The sequence below is a fragment of the Rhinolophus sinicus genome, chromosome 17 (assembly GCF_057876585.1).
Source record: "Rhinolophus sinicus isolate RSI-liver-muscle chromosome 17, RSI-T2T, whole genome shotgun sequence".
In the NCBI taxonomy this organism is placed as follows: domain Eukaryota; kingdom Metazoa; phylum Chordata; class Mammalia; order Chiroptera; family Rhinolophidae; genus Rhinolophus; species Rhinolophus sinicus.
In genome coordinates, this window is record NC_142517.1 from 119361297 (window position 1) to 119376717 (window position 15421).

The window sequence follows — 15421 nt, forward strand, 5'->3', positions numbered from 1 at the left end:
TGCAGAGTCATATGGTAATTCTCTGTTTCACTTTTAAAGGAGCTGGCAAATTCTTTTCTGTTGCAGCTACACAGCAATGTGCAAGGGTTCCAATTTCTCCACCTTCTTGCCAATATTTGTTGTTATTGACTAAATGTCTATGTCCCTACACAATTTGTATGTTAAAGCCTTATATTTGACTATAGTTGAAGATATGGCCTTTTGGGAAGTAATTAAGGTTAAATGAAGTCATAAGGGTGAGCATTTGGGGTGATGTTATAACAAATATCTAAAAATATGGAAGTGATTTTGGAACTGGGTAATGGGTAGAAGCTGGAAAAGATTTGAGGTGCTTGGTGGGAAAATCCTAGATTGTCATGGAGGGACTATTGGTAAAAATGTAAATGTTAAGGTCATTCTGGTAAAATCTCCACAGGAAATGAGGAACAGTTTATTAGAAACTGGGAAAGAAAATCCTTGTTTTAAAGTGGCAAATATTTGTCTGAGTTGTGTTCTAGACAAATATTGGAAGGTAGAATTTGCAACAGATGAAACTGGATATTTAGCTAAGGAGATTTTTAAGAATAGTGCTGAAGGGGCAGCTTGGTTTCTCCTGACTGCTTATAGTTGAGTGTGAGAGGAGAAAGATGAATGGAAGAAGCAATTGTTAAAAAAAAAAAAAAAAAAAAAAAAGGACAGAACTCAAAAATTGGGAAAACTCACATCCTATCCATACAGTAAATTAAGACAGAGGGAGAGAGAGAGAGAGAGAGAGAGAGAGAGAGAGAGAGAGAGAGAGAGAGAACTTATTCTGAAGATAGTACCAAGGATGTGGCTGGACTATCACTCAACAAAGATAGTATGAGATCATATGGGAAGAAACACTGCCATTTGAACTTTAAATGGTAGAGAAAGGATGAAACAGAGGAAGACTATGGGACTTCTTAGCTCCCATAGGACAGGACCACAGAGCTATCCAGCTGTGAACATGCCTTATCCTGCAAGAAAAAGGAAGAATGCACCCAAAGGCAGTTCAGAGATAATCAGGGCTGCCCCCCACCCCCGAATTTTGAGGGATGGAGCCACTGCTGAGGTTTCAAAGGGCAAGCTGCCATCACCTGGAACCTTGGGGGTGACTCCACATAGCAGAACCACAGTAGCAGGACTGGCCCAGCAAAGCTTCAAAGGCAGGACTGCCTCCCCAGTGGGTGTAGAAGGTCGATTATCTAAAACGGATCCTTCCCCAGTGGTTCCAGAAAGCAGGACAGCTTCCTCAGTAGATGGAGAAAGCAGGGCCTCCATTCCAGTGGGTACAAAAAGTGGATCATCAAGCCAGAGAGGGTTATTCTCAGGCCTTAAGGTCTAGAGTGGTTTGCCTGGCTAGGTCATAGAATGGATTGGCACCCGCTACCCATTTCTTCCTTTGATTTCTCTCCTTCAGAAGGGGAATTTCTACCCTATGCCTGCCCCACCATTGTATTATGGAAGCACAAGTTTGCCTGGTTTCACAAGTGCACAGCTGGAGAGGAACTTTGCCTCGGGGTGAATTGTACCTTGAGCCGCACCCATGTCTCATTTAGATGAGACTTTTGACTTTAGAGTGATAGAAACAGCTAAAAATTTTGGGAGTGTTGACATGGAATTAATGTATTTCGTATGTGAAAAAGTCATGAATTTGAGGGGAAGGGCAACAGGGACCGAATGTTAGGACTGAATGTTTGCTCCCACTCCCCCAATTTATATATTGAATCCCTAATCCACAGTTGTGTATTTGGAGATGAAGCCTTTAAGGAAGTAAATAATGTCAAAGTCATAAGGGTGGGGCCCTGATGCAATAAAATTAGTGTTTTGATATAAGGAGACACAAGTGAGTTCTTTCTCTTTGTCCACGTATGCACACAGAAGAGGTCCTGTGCACACACAACCGCACGATTACCGCCATGAGCCAAGAGAAGAGCCCTCAGAATAACGCCTCCCTTATTAACACCACAGTCTTAGAATTCCCAGCCTCCAGAACTATGAGAAAATGAATTTCTGTTATTTAAACCATCTAGTCTACTGTATTTTGTTATGGCAGCTTTCAGCAACTAATGCTCACATTTTTATTTATTTTTAAAAATTATTTTTTCTTCAGTTACAGTTGGCATTCAATATATTTTACATTTTTAAAATTATAGCTATTTTACTAGGTATGAAGTGTTATATCCTTGTAATTTTGATTTGCATTTATCTAGTGGTTAATGAGGTTGAATATCTTTCCATGTGCTTATTGGTATTTACACATCTTCTTTGGAGAACTATCTATTCAAAACTGTTTCCTATTTTTATAATCGGGTTGTTTGGTTTTGCATTTGAGTTTTTAAATTCTTTATATATTTTAGATATTAATATTTTATCTGAAATTATTTGAAAATATTTTCTCCCATTATATATATATTGTCTTTCCCCTTTCTTACTAAAGTCTTTAAATGCACAAACTGTTTTTTGTCTTTTTTTTAAATTATGATGAAATCCAATCTGGACAGATTTTTTTTTTTTTTTTTTTTGTCCTTTGTTGCTCATATTTTGGCACCATATGTAAGACTCCATTGCCAACTCCAACATCATGAAATTATACCCACAGGACTTCTTCTAAGAGTTTTATATCTTATCTCATATTTAGGTTTTAGAAATTTTTTTTGTCAATTTTTATTTATGGTGTGAGGTAGGGGTCTAACCTCATTCTTTTGTAAGTTGAAATCTAGCATCACCTATTAAAGACTATTATTTCTCCATTCGAATGCATTTTACATTCTTGATAAAATTCATGTGTCAATATATGTATGGGTTTCTTGACTATCAATTTGATACCATTGGTCCATATTCCTGTCTTTGCCCTGATATTATACTGTTTTGATTACTGTAATTTTTAAATAAATTTTGAAATCAGGAAATATAAGTCCTCAAACTTTTGTCTTCCTTTTTAAGATGTCTTGTGTATTTAAGGACTCTTATAATTTTATATACTTTGAGATTCAGCTTCTCCATTTCTGTTAAATGTCATTGGAACTTTGATAAGGATGACATTAGATTGGTAGATTTTTTTGGAAAACATTGACATCTTATTAATATTACATCATCTTATCCATAAGTATGAGATGTATCCCCATTTATTTAAGTATTATTTAATTTCAATCAGCAATGTTTTATAACTTTCGGTGTAAAAGTCCTGTGTATCCTTGGTTAAATTTGTTTCTTGTTACTTTTTTTCTGATGGATAATATTAAAAATTGCTTTTGCAATTTATTTTTCTCATAGTTCATTGGAGCTATATAGAAATATAACTGATTTTTGCACCTTGATCTTATACCCTGCAAATTTGCAAATTTGTTTATTATATCTAGAATCATTTATTGTTGATTCTTTGAAATTTTCTATATATAGGATCATGTCTTCTATGCATGTAGATAGTTTTACATTTTCCTTTCCAATTTGAATTTTTTTTTCCTTTATGTTATCTAATTTCTCTTGCTAGCAGTTCTAGAAAATATTCCGTTAAAATGGTGAAAGCGATCCTCTTTTCATTCCTGATCTTCTCTATTCTTTAATTTGTTTCCACTCTAATCTTTTTTTGTTTTCAAGTTTCAGATATTTATTAATCAGTGTAAACCCCAACATAATACACCAACATGATTTCATGCATTTGCAGGGGAAATATGTCCTGGTTAAGTGGGAAATTGTGCAAATGGTTTCTGGAACGCCTTCATTCTAAGCAGCGTTTTAGTGAAACATTCCATTTAGAAGTCTGGACCTTCTTTCTTCAGTTTGCTGTAATCTACATTCACTGAGTAGAACTTGTATTGCTGATTGGGACCCAGTTTGTTCCAAGGTTCTGGGTTATTCTTTTTATCCCAACAGACATCTCGATTGAACAATGCCAGGCGCCTGACATACAGCACTGCTCCAGTACCTCCAGCTCCAATAAATACAAAGAGGGGGATCAAGCTTTGATTCTTCTTAGCCTGACTGATGATTTGGCGCAGGATGGTTGTGGCAGTTGGTTTGGGTCTCCGCTCTAATCTTGGTTATTATCTTCCTTTTCTTGGCTTTAGGTTTAGTTTCCTCTTCTTTTTCTAGTTCCTCAAAATGTACAGTTAGGTTATTGATGTGATTATTTTTCTTCTTTTTTAACATAGGCATTTACAGCTATAAATTTCCTTGTGAGTACTGCCTTTGCAGCATCCCACAAGTTTTGCTATGTTGTGTTTTTATCTCCATTTGTTTCCAAATATTGCCTAATTTACCTTGCAATTTATTTTTTGAGCCATTGGTTGTTTAAGAGTGTTTTGTTTAATTTCCATATAGTTGTAACTTTTCCAGTTTTCCTTTAGTTATTGATGTCTAGCTTCATTCCATTGTCATCACAGAAGATAATTTGTATGATTCTGATTTTTTAAAACATTTATTGAGAATTGTTTTGTGACCTAATTTATGTCCATCCTATGGAAGGTTTCTTTTGAGAAGAACTGGTAGTCCACGTTGTTGGGTAGTATTCTATGTCCATTTGTTTGTAAGGGTTATTTGGTTTATAGTTACCACATTACATTTATAACAGTCAAATTGAATTGATACTAACTAACTTCAATAAGGTACAAAAAAATCTGTTCAGATATCCTTCTTTTACATTATTATAAAAAATGACATCTTAATGCACATACACTCGACAACTTAGATCCATGTTTTTTATATGTTTGACTTTTGACTACTGTGGGAAATAAAATAAGCATAATTGTAAACCAAAAATATCATAATACTGATTGAATTTGCAATATGTTTTTTTAAGTTATCTAAATCTATCCCATATAACTTATCCTATTTGACATGTACTGCAGGAACTCTATAACAGAGGTAGCCCCATTTTCACTTCTCCATCTTTTGTGACATTGCTATCATTCATTCCGCTTTCCACATGATATAAATACTTTATGCAGTGTTAATATTTTATTTTTAAACAGTTATCTTTTATATAGATCAATAAGAAAATTAAAGATTTAATTTTGCTTGTATGTATTACTTTTCTGATATATTTTAAAATTCTTTATGTAGATCTGAGTTTCTGACATATACAATTTATCTTTTTTTGTCGGACTTAAGATTTCTTGTATGACAAGTTCACTCATGACAAATTTCCTTAGTGTTTGGTTTAGAAAGTTGTCATTTTTCCTTTTTTGGCAAATGCTTTCACTTAATATAGAATTCTGTGCTTTTTCTGTGTGTGTCCTTTAGAACTTTAAATATTTTATGCATTAACTCCTTGCTTGCATGGTTTGAGACAAGAAGTCTGGCCTCTATAGACAAGGCGTTTTCCTCTTTCTGACTTTTTTCAAGATTTTCTCTTTGTATTTCAGTTTTTGTAATTTAAATATAACATACCTAGGTGTAGATATTTGGTATAAACTCTGCTTGGTGTTCTCTAATCTTCCTGGAAGAGTAATTTGATTTTTGTTGTTAATTTCAGTAGTTCTCAAACTTTTATTACTTCAAATAATTATTTTATTTGACTCCTTTTTTTTTCCTTTTGCTATTCCAGTATGTTGGACCTTTGAAATTATCCCACTGCTCATGGATGTCCTATTCCCTTTTTTTTTTAATCCTCTTTTTATTTCAGTTTAGAAAATTTTTTATTTGATTTTCTTCAAATTTACTTATTCTTTTTTCACCCATATCTGACTTAAACATGAATCCACTGAACGTATTTTTGTTACATTTTTTTTTTCTAGCATTTTCTTTCAGTTCTTTCTTACAATGTCTATCTCTGTGCTTCCATTACCCATATGTTTTTGCAAGTTTTCTACTTTTTCCATTGGAGTTCCTAACATAATAATCAGTTATCTTAAATTCCCTATTTGATAATTCCAATATCTATGTCATATATGAGACTGATTCTGATGTTTCATTTGCTTCTTCAGACTATGTTTTTCTTACTTTTCCATGCACATTGTATTTTTTGTTGTTGTTGAAAATCAGGCATGATGTAACATGTTATAGGGACTGAGATAAATAGCCCTTTAGTATGAGGTTTTAGGTTAATCTTGCTAAGTATTGAGCTGTGTTTATTTTTCATTGTAGTTTGAGTGCCAGATTTTTCAAATTCTTCTAGTGTCCTTATTTCTCTCTACTGCCATCCACACACACACACACACACACACACACACACACACACACACACTTTGGCTTTGGGCTTCTTTAAAAACTTTTTGCTACAGTAAGTCAATTCTTGTCTACATTTTTCATTTTTTTCACCTGTAACCTGCTGCTATTATATTGAAGCCCTGTTCATACAGGTATAAAGTGGGTCGGAGGGGAAGCATTCTGTAATCTTATGGTTAAAAGTCATTCTAGGTGGGACTGAGTCACAGGAATGAGACATTCACAATTTCTTTTTTTTTTTCTTTTTTTTCTTTTTTTTTTTTCTTTTTTCTTGCTAGCCTACCCATCTCTTGGGTGTATCAGGAAGGTTAGATGGAGTTGGCATGGGAAAAATGCTTTTCCCCAGGTGGGATAAGATTTTGATAAAGTCGTTTTCCCTGGAGAAAGTAAGTCTTTATCACGGAGAATACCCTTGTCCACAAGGGTAATTATTCCTCCCCCCCATCAGAGCCAAGAGAGTATCTCCCCTAATTCCACACTTTGAGAACATAGTGGGGTACCTGGAAGTAAAATTCATCAAAGTGTAGAAGACCCAATAAGTTTTTCACTTTCATACTAATCACACTCAGCCTCCAGAAATTCTCATTACTACCATTTTAGTGTTCCTACTAGTTTATCATTCTACCATCTTTCGTTCCACGTAAGTAGGTTTTGTCTGTGGTCCTCTGGAATTGCCATCTCTTCAGATTTCAGAATGACAGTTAGTACAGTAACCTCAGTTTCCTGATGGATCCAAGGAGCGCAGACTGATCTTCAGGTTTTGTTGTTGTTTCAAATTTTCTCTTGTTTTAGGTGTGGATGTGATAGCTTCTAATCTCATTATATGTTGAAAAAGAAACAAGATGTATTTTTATTTTATTTTAAATTAAAGTATCTTGCTTAACAACTATTTTATCTATAATATGAAGGTCGGACAATTAAGTTTATGAACTCATCCTAAAAGAAGTGCTACATACCTCATTGTTGAATGTCACTATGGTTACCTTCAAATTACTCCCCTTGGAAAGCTATACACTGATGCCAGCCTCTAGGCCACCCTTCAAAGCAGTTTTGGAACTCTTTTTCCGGAATGGCTATCAGAGCTGTTGTCCTATTAACCTTGATGTCTTGAATGTCATCAAAATGTCTTCCTTTCAATATTTCCTTTATCTTCAGGTAAAGAAAGAAGTCATTGGGGGCCAGATCAGGTGAGTAGGGAGGGTGTTCCAATACAGTCATTGGTTTACTGGCTAAAAACTCCCTCACAGACAGTGCCGTGTGAGTTGGTGCATTGTCCTGATGTAAGAGCCATGAATTCTTGGTGAAAAGTTCAGGTCGTCTAATTTTTTCACACAGCCTTTTCAGCACTTCCAAATAGTAAACTTGATTAAATGTTTTTCCAGTTGGTACAAATTCATAATGAATAACCCCTCTGGTAACAAAAAAAAAGGTTAGCAACATTGTTGCAACATGTTTGCGAACTTAATTGGCAGAAAGTGGTATGCATGTAATTGACTATTTAGACCCAAGTGCTAAAATTCATATGTATCTCAGTTAAATTGTAGTTTGCCTAATTAGACTCATTAATCATTAATCTCTTCCACTTTCCTCTTTGTTCTTCTTATTCCCTAGTTTAATATTATTTTCACATAACTTGAGTGTGTTTTCTCTAATTTTATTCAAGTAATCAATACAAAAGATCTCAGGACATGGTTGGCATTGTATCCTGGGGAAAGCTGTTGGAGAGAGCACTTTCTTGGTTGTTGTTACTACTGTTCAGTATATTCTGATATTCAACTCAGTAAGATGTTGATTTACTAATAACTTTCACTCCATTAAAAAAAAAAATTCCCCCCCAGAGATCTATCATGAGAAACTTTGCAAAATGCAATTCAGAAGACTACATTCCCTGTTCACTTCATTGTAAATTTAATTATCATTTAGTACTAACAGGAGTAATAGTAACTAACATTTACAGGGATCTAATTGTATGCCAAATACTGTCATCTGCTTTAATTTAGTATTACAATTTTTGAAACAACTGTGCAAGTGGTATCATTATGTCCATTTAACAAAAAGGAAATGACACTCCAAGAAGTGAACATTATAAAAACTACAGCATCAGTAGAGCCCACAGTAGAATCTAGTTGTTTGTGTTGGTGAAATCTGCAGTCGTGCACTACATTGGTGGTTCCACAATATGACTCAGCATCATAATTATTTGGAGAGATAATTTTAAAAAGTCAATAAGTATGAAGGGGCTCAAAAGACCTGCATTTTAAAAAACAGACCAAATAATTTAATGTAATTAGGTTTTGAAATGACTGTATGCCATGCGATTAGTCAACAAGAAGATTTGATGCATCAAGGACCTGAAACATGCTCTTCATCTGTCTTTTTCCTCCTACTGTTGACTTACATTAATTCTTGATCAGGATAAAAAAAAATGCCCTGATGCAGAAGGCACCCCACTGTCCTCACATAATTGTTCTGATACTCTTTCAGTTTACTGCACTCTCAACAAAGCCATCAGTCATTTTATTTTTCAGAAAGTCACAGTTCATTTTAGGTTAAGGATTCTTTTAAGTCTAAGACATCCTTTGTGGGCCTCATATAAAACACCTGTGTGGTTAATCTACATTTGCACACCCCACCATCCCTATCAATTATTCACCCTCTCGGCCAGGGTCTGTGAACCATACTTGAACACACTGAATCATTGATGCCCCCTTGTTCTCTGGCACCAGAAAGCAAAAGGAGGAGAGAAGACAGAGGCTGAGGTATTTATTCCCTTACTCTCTATTGTTTCTTTGTTCTAACAGGGGCTGTGTTTCCTTGGGTAAACAGCTCTAGTTGGCAGCTCTTCTTTCATGTCCCTGATTCTAATTTACTCTGGCAACATTGGTCACACCATTTTCACCTTCAGGCCCAGGGGTGATATGAGCTTCAAATAGTTGCTAATCCCTGGGATCCCCAACATCTCTTGTTGATTCTGGGCTTACTTTTCACACAATGAAGTCCCTTCATTGAATTCTTTTGAATTGCACACTTTTAAGGGCACTCTATTTTTCCTATTGAAAATTCTACTGATACGACCCCATGGTGTGCATTGGATTTAGAATAAACTACAGCCGCAGTGGTGTCCCATTGCATTTGGAATAAACCACAGACCTTGGTCTCACCCCTGACCCTATTTGTCTAACCCTTGCCTATCCCTTCCACTGCTTCCGGCGGTACCCCCCACCCCATCCTCTACCCTTCTTCCTGTTTCTTTGAACTGCCAAGTTTAGTAATGTCCCATTACTTTTTTCTGCTCTCTGTCTGCAATGGTGCTCTTCCTTCAGATTCTTAAATGTCTGCATCCATCTGGTCTTTAAAATAACAATTCCTATGTTGTCTGCTAAAGGAAGTCTTCTCGATCACCTTTCTCTGCTAGGGGAAAAAAAAAGAATCATATGAAAATGTGTTGGAAGGTTTTAAAAGCAAACTTAATTGTTTTGAAAAGGGTTAGTCCAATTTACACACTTTTCTTTAATCTTCCCAGTATGTGCGCCCTTGACGAATATAAGCTATGAAGCTCCAAAGTTTTCTAACAGGCAGAAGCTTTCCACAAAAACCAATGAGATCTGCTTTTCAAAAATAAAATTAAACAAATAGTATTTAACCTTTTATGACTTCAACAATATTATTTCAACAGTGAAGGGTTATTTGCATAATCTGCATATGTATATTCTGAACTTTATCTTCCCCTCGTACCTATCTGCAGTATGAATATGTCTACAAGGCTGTATCTTAATGATTCATTTAGCTCCTTAGCATACACAAGGGTATCTTGTCTTTTTTGTGTTATTTCCATCAAAATGTGTAAACATTTGCTTGATTTAATAACAACAGGAAAGGTATGAGAAAAGACAAAGTGTCTAGAAAAAAAAAGCATCAACCCTCCGTTATGATTTATATGGTACAATCTGAAACACCTTTTCAGTATGTTTCTATAAAACCGTCTATAAAAATGAATGGCTGGGTGGAATTCATTATAAAATGGGATTTGTATGAGAAGTGAATTTTCTGCTAAACAAAGACACTGAAAAAGCTTCAGAAAATTTGGAAACTTTGGAGACCTCCAAGTCTTCTGAGACTGACAAAAGGCCTACCATCTCAGCTACATAAAGACTGATGCCCTGTTTAGTACCTCATGCAGGGACTGAGTTTAGTACCTACCATAGCCTTTAGGTTCTGTCAGTGGCCGTCATCACCATCATCCAGAAACAAGGCATTGATACAATTCCACACCAATTAAAATGTGCAGGTCCCGTGGAAAACTGAGAAACAGCATAACCCATATTTACGGGAATATGCTGAAACTTGGATTGATATTTGAATTTGTTTATTGATTTATAGATGTGCTCATCTATTTGGACGACAGCAAAGAGTCAGCATCCACATGTTGGACAGCCTTTCTCTACTTCAATCCTTTGCTGCTGTTGGAGACAAAGCTGAGTTTGGGAGAAAATTAGCAAAGGCTGTTTACTCATAAACTTATAGTGAGGGAACCCATTTACCCTGACTTTCGTTTCAGCACTGGTTAGAAGGTGTGTCAAGGAGAGCAAATGTTACAGGATAAAGAGAAGGAAAGACTGACTGGCCAGGATTCCATTAAGGTGGGATTTTAGGAAGCCAGGAGACTTTCTTTTTTTTTTTTTTTTTAAATTTTTATTTTATTAAATTTATTGGGGTGACAATTGTTAGTAAAATTACATAGATTTCAGGTGTACAATTCTGTATTACATCATCTATAAATCCCATTGTGTGTTCATCACCCAGAGTCAGTTCTCCTTCCATCACCATATATTCGATCCCCCTTACCCTCATCTCCCACCCCCCACCCCCCGACCCCCTTACCCTCTGGCAACCACTAAACTATTGTCTGTGTCTATGAGTTTCTGTTTCTCATTTGCTTGTCTTGTTCTTTTGTTGTTTTTGGTTTATATACCACATATCAGTGAAATCACATGGTTCTCTGCTTTTTCTGTCTGACTTGTTTCGCTCAGCATTACTCTCTCAAGATCCATCCATGTTGTCACAAATGTTCCTATATCATCTTTTCTTACTGCCGAATAGTATTCCATTGTGTATATATACCACATCTTCTTTATCCATTCATCTATCGAAGGACATTTTGGTTGTTTCCATGTCTTGGCCACCATAAACAAAGCTGCAATGAACATTGGAGCACACGTGTCTTTATCTCTAAATGTTATCAGATTTTTTGGGTAGATACCCAGGAGAGGGATTGCTGGGTCATATGGCAATTCGATTCGTAATTCTTTGAGGAACCTCCACACTGCCTTGCCAGGAGACTTTCTAATTGGTCTTCAGGTACCTTTAGCAGTCCTTGGTTGCTTACAAGGGGCAAACAAAGAGTTTGGGGATATTTCAAGTGAGGATCGTTCATTAAAATTTAGGGGCAGAGGATTCTGTGTGACCAGCCATTTCCTAGAACAAGTAGGGGTTGACAGAAGTCTTTTGTGGTCAAACTGTCACAGTGGTACTTATGGTGATGGCCAGGGCAGGAAGTTTCTTATGGCTCAGATGCGTGAGTTTTGCAAGGACGGAGACCTTTCACTTGAACTTTCTCTTCCGAGACCTGACTACTATTATGTGCCTTCCTATTAGCACTTAGAGGCTGTGGGTAAGAGCACTGTCAAGCTGGCATGTCAGCTAGGTTACCACGCTCCCATTTCTCATGGCAGGAGCCTGAGCTTCACAGAGTGGCTTAATTTCATGCTGCATAGGAGACAACAGGCCAGATCTGAATCTGTCTCTTGATCCAAATCCCAAATCTTCCCGATACGGGTTTTGCCTTTTTCCGAATCAAAGGAAAGTGATATATTGGAAACTTTTGAGCAGAAAATTCAATCCTTACATTTCAGTGAAATAGTCTATGGCCCAGAATCAAAAGCGGACTTGTGGAGTAGCAAGCAGCTGAGTAAAAACAGATCACAGAGCTAATAATGGTTAGGATTAACACTGGATTCCCAGACTCCTGGGCTGGTTTGCTGTGTGACGTTTGTGTGGTTTATGAATGTGGTGGTCACATGTCAAAACATATTACTTTGGGGCAGATGGGTGGCTCAGTTGGCTAGAATGTGAGCTCTGGGCAACAGGGTTGCCAGTTCGATTCCCACATGGGCCAGTGAGCTGCGCCCTCCACAACTAGAATAAAAACAACGAGCTGCCACTCAGCTCCCTGGTGGCCAGATGGCTCAGTTGGTTGGAGCACGGGCTCTCAACAATAAGGTTGCTGGTTCGACTCCCACAGGAATGGTGGGCTGCGTCCCCTGCAACTAAGATTAAACAACAGCAACTGGACTTGGAGCTGAGCTGCGCCCTCCACAACTAATATTGAAAGGACAACAACTTGACTTGGAGCTGATGGGTCCTGGTAAAAACACACTGTTCCCCAATAAAGTCCTATTCCCCCTTCCCCAATAAAATCTAAAAACTAACAAACAAACAACAACAAAAAACATATTGCTTTGACTTTGCTGACCAGAGCATGGTGTAAGAAGGAGATAATACCTACCTCCTCAGGTTATTATGAAAATTAAGTTAAAATGAATACAGGTAATGCTGTGTCACATTATCTGGGCCCACACTGGGAGCTGACGTAGCATCTGCTGGGGGACAAGCAGGACAGCAGCACCAAAGTGATCTGCTTCGCACTTTCTCGAGCAGCTGCCTTAATCCCTCTTATGGAAGCATCTCATCAAGTGCCCCATTTTTATTCACGACAGATATGAGTACCTTGTAGGCAACCTCTCGTCATCCATAGCCCAACGCCGGTCCTTGGCTTTGCTTTGAATGTGCATAGCACCTGGATAAAATCTTAAACTGAAAGAGTACAAGTTGTGCAGGTGTTGGAGGGCATGCCCCTTTGGGTTTCTGCTTATAAATGCAAAGGCAATGGGTTTCTGAGTCAGAGGTACTGCTCTACTCAGCCTCTGAGCTGGGTTTCCTGGAGGGCAACAGTCCTATTTATTAAATCAATATGCACTGATTTATAGCTGATATTTTTGTCTTTATATATTATGTCCTCCTAGAAGGGTACCTTTGCTTTATTGCTTAAATTTACTGGGTTGCTCCAAAAGGGCATAAGCTCCTTTCAAATATACGCTGAAGGCAAGAAAAGTGCTGATTTAACTCTCAGAGCAATTCGTGTGTAATATTAAGCTCAGTGGCTTCATTTCTGTAGTCACCTTTTTAATTTAATGCATTCCAACATGCAGACTCCTCAACAGTCAGCCCTAAGGATTATCATCTGCACCACTGCAAGGCTTTGAAATATAAAGTTATTCAGCTTCCTCCTGTACCGCCTAACACACACACACACACACACACACACACACACACACACACACACACCTTTCATTAACTGCTGCTGCTCTGACCCTCCAAACTGACTGAGCCCTTTTTCTGCAGCTTTCACTGGTCAGCCAGAGAACAAGTCAATGCATTAGCAATGACTCTGTATGTCTGTATGCATGCATATTTACATTTACTACATGCACACTGAATGCATATGTGGATTTATACATGTTAATTTTGCATTGTCATATACATAACACAAATTACATGCATATACAGCACATGTATATACTTATATAGTGATGCCCACAAAGACCCCTCGATGTTGGAAAAGTTCACATAGTTTGGGGAGGAATTACCACCTTTCCAAAATTTTTATATTGTTCATTTACATTTTAGGATTTTCACAAATTCATTTACATTTTAGGAGTTTCTCAAATTCAGCAGAAACTCAATCTGCTTTCTGGAAGCAGCATGCTCCTGTGGAAAGTATACAGACTTGTCTGGGTGTAAGTCTCAGTTTTTCAGTGCATTCGCTGTGCTGCCTTGAGCAAGTCACTTAACTCTCCTGACCCGCCACTTCATCAGTAGGAACAGGGGGCTGAAATTCCCAATTCAGGAGGTTATTGTGAGGATGAGATGCCTTTTAAGCACCTAGCACAGTGTTGAGGTTCAGAATGGTTTTCCCTAATTGCACGGGTAACAGAGGGGCCTCTTGGGCTGCAGGCAGTGAGGATGGGGCTGTTGCGGATTCTGTCCCTGGCACAAGCTCAGAGAGGCCTTGAGATTCTCACCTCCACAGGCCCCTCATCCACAGCCAGGTGGAGAGCAGGGAAAACAGGTGGGAAGGTGCTTTGGAAGTCAATGTGCTCTATAAATCCCAGCTATTATTCTTAAACAGATGGCTAAGCTTTTGATGGCCCACTCAGTCTCCCAAATCTTCAATCCTGCTAGATTTCATAGTATTGGATGCTTATTAATAAACCGAGGATTTTTCTTTTCTTAGCTTCTCCTCTGCCCTAGACAATCCCCATTTCTACCTTTCCTATCATTTGGGTTTGGCTCTTTCCCTGAACCTCAAGTAAGGCTCACATCTGCCACTGGGGTTCTGAGACAATGAAATAATTGTATGAAAAGGAGAAGAGAAAAAAAAATTCCCATTAATCCTCTATCAGCGCTCTTTCAAGGTGGGGGACTCAACTTCTAAGCTTCTCTCTCTGTCCCTGCCTTCGTGCGGCCAGCCCTGTAGTGATGGAGCCCCCTCCTCACCTGAACGGCCGGCACCAAGCCACCCTTCCAGAGGGAGCTCAGGGTTTGAAACTTGTGTGACCTGACATTTTCTGACTGGATAAAATTCCTCCCCTGTGTCTTCTCCTCACCATTTATCTGTCTTTCCCTCTAGTTGAGCTGCTTTTAGGACAGAGACCAAGGCTTGGTCTCACACTGATCTCAGGACGAGGTGTATGGCTGGTGCTCAACACTGAGTTAGTGACCGAGTCTGAAACTGACTGAGTCACTTCCTACTATAGGAGCAGAAATGGAATGGGTACAGATTATACTGGGCAGAGGCACTGCCCGTTCATTTCACTCTATTATTTTCAGTGTCGAGAAAGTCCATGGAATATAGTGGGCTCTTAATATCTTATGAATAAATAATGAAACCACAAAACTAGAATTTCATCAGAAGCATCATTTAAAAAAATGTATTTAACAGCTTTATTGAAATGGAGTTCATATACCATAAACATCATCCATTTAAAGTGTATGATTTAATGTATTTATAGTATATTCATAGATATGTGCGACCATCATCACCACAGTCAATTTCAGAATATTTTCATAATCTCAAAAAGATATCTTGTACCCTTAAGATAGCACTCTCTTTACCCCACTTTTCTTCCCAGCT

At 37.7% G+C, this 15421-nt stretch overlaps 1 pseudogene; it reads right to left on the bottom strand.

The window, feature by feature from the left end:
* Positions 1-3714: 3714 nt before the first annotated feature.
* On the bottom strand, positions 3715-13019 carry LOC109456957 (cytochrome c oxidase subunit FA4 pseudogene; annotated as a pseudogene).
* Between the last annotated feature and the right edge of the window lie 2402 nt (positions 13020-15421).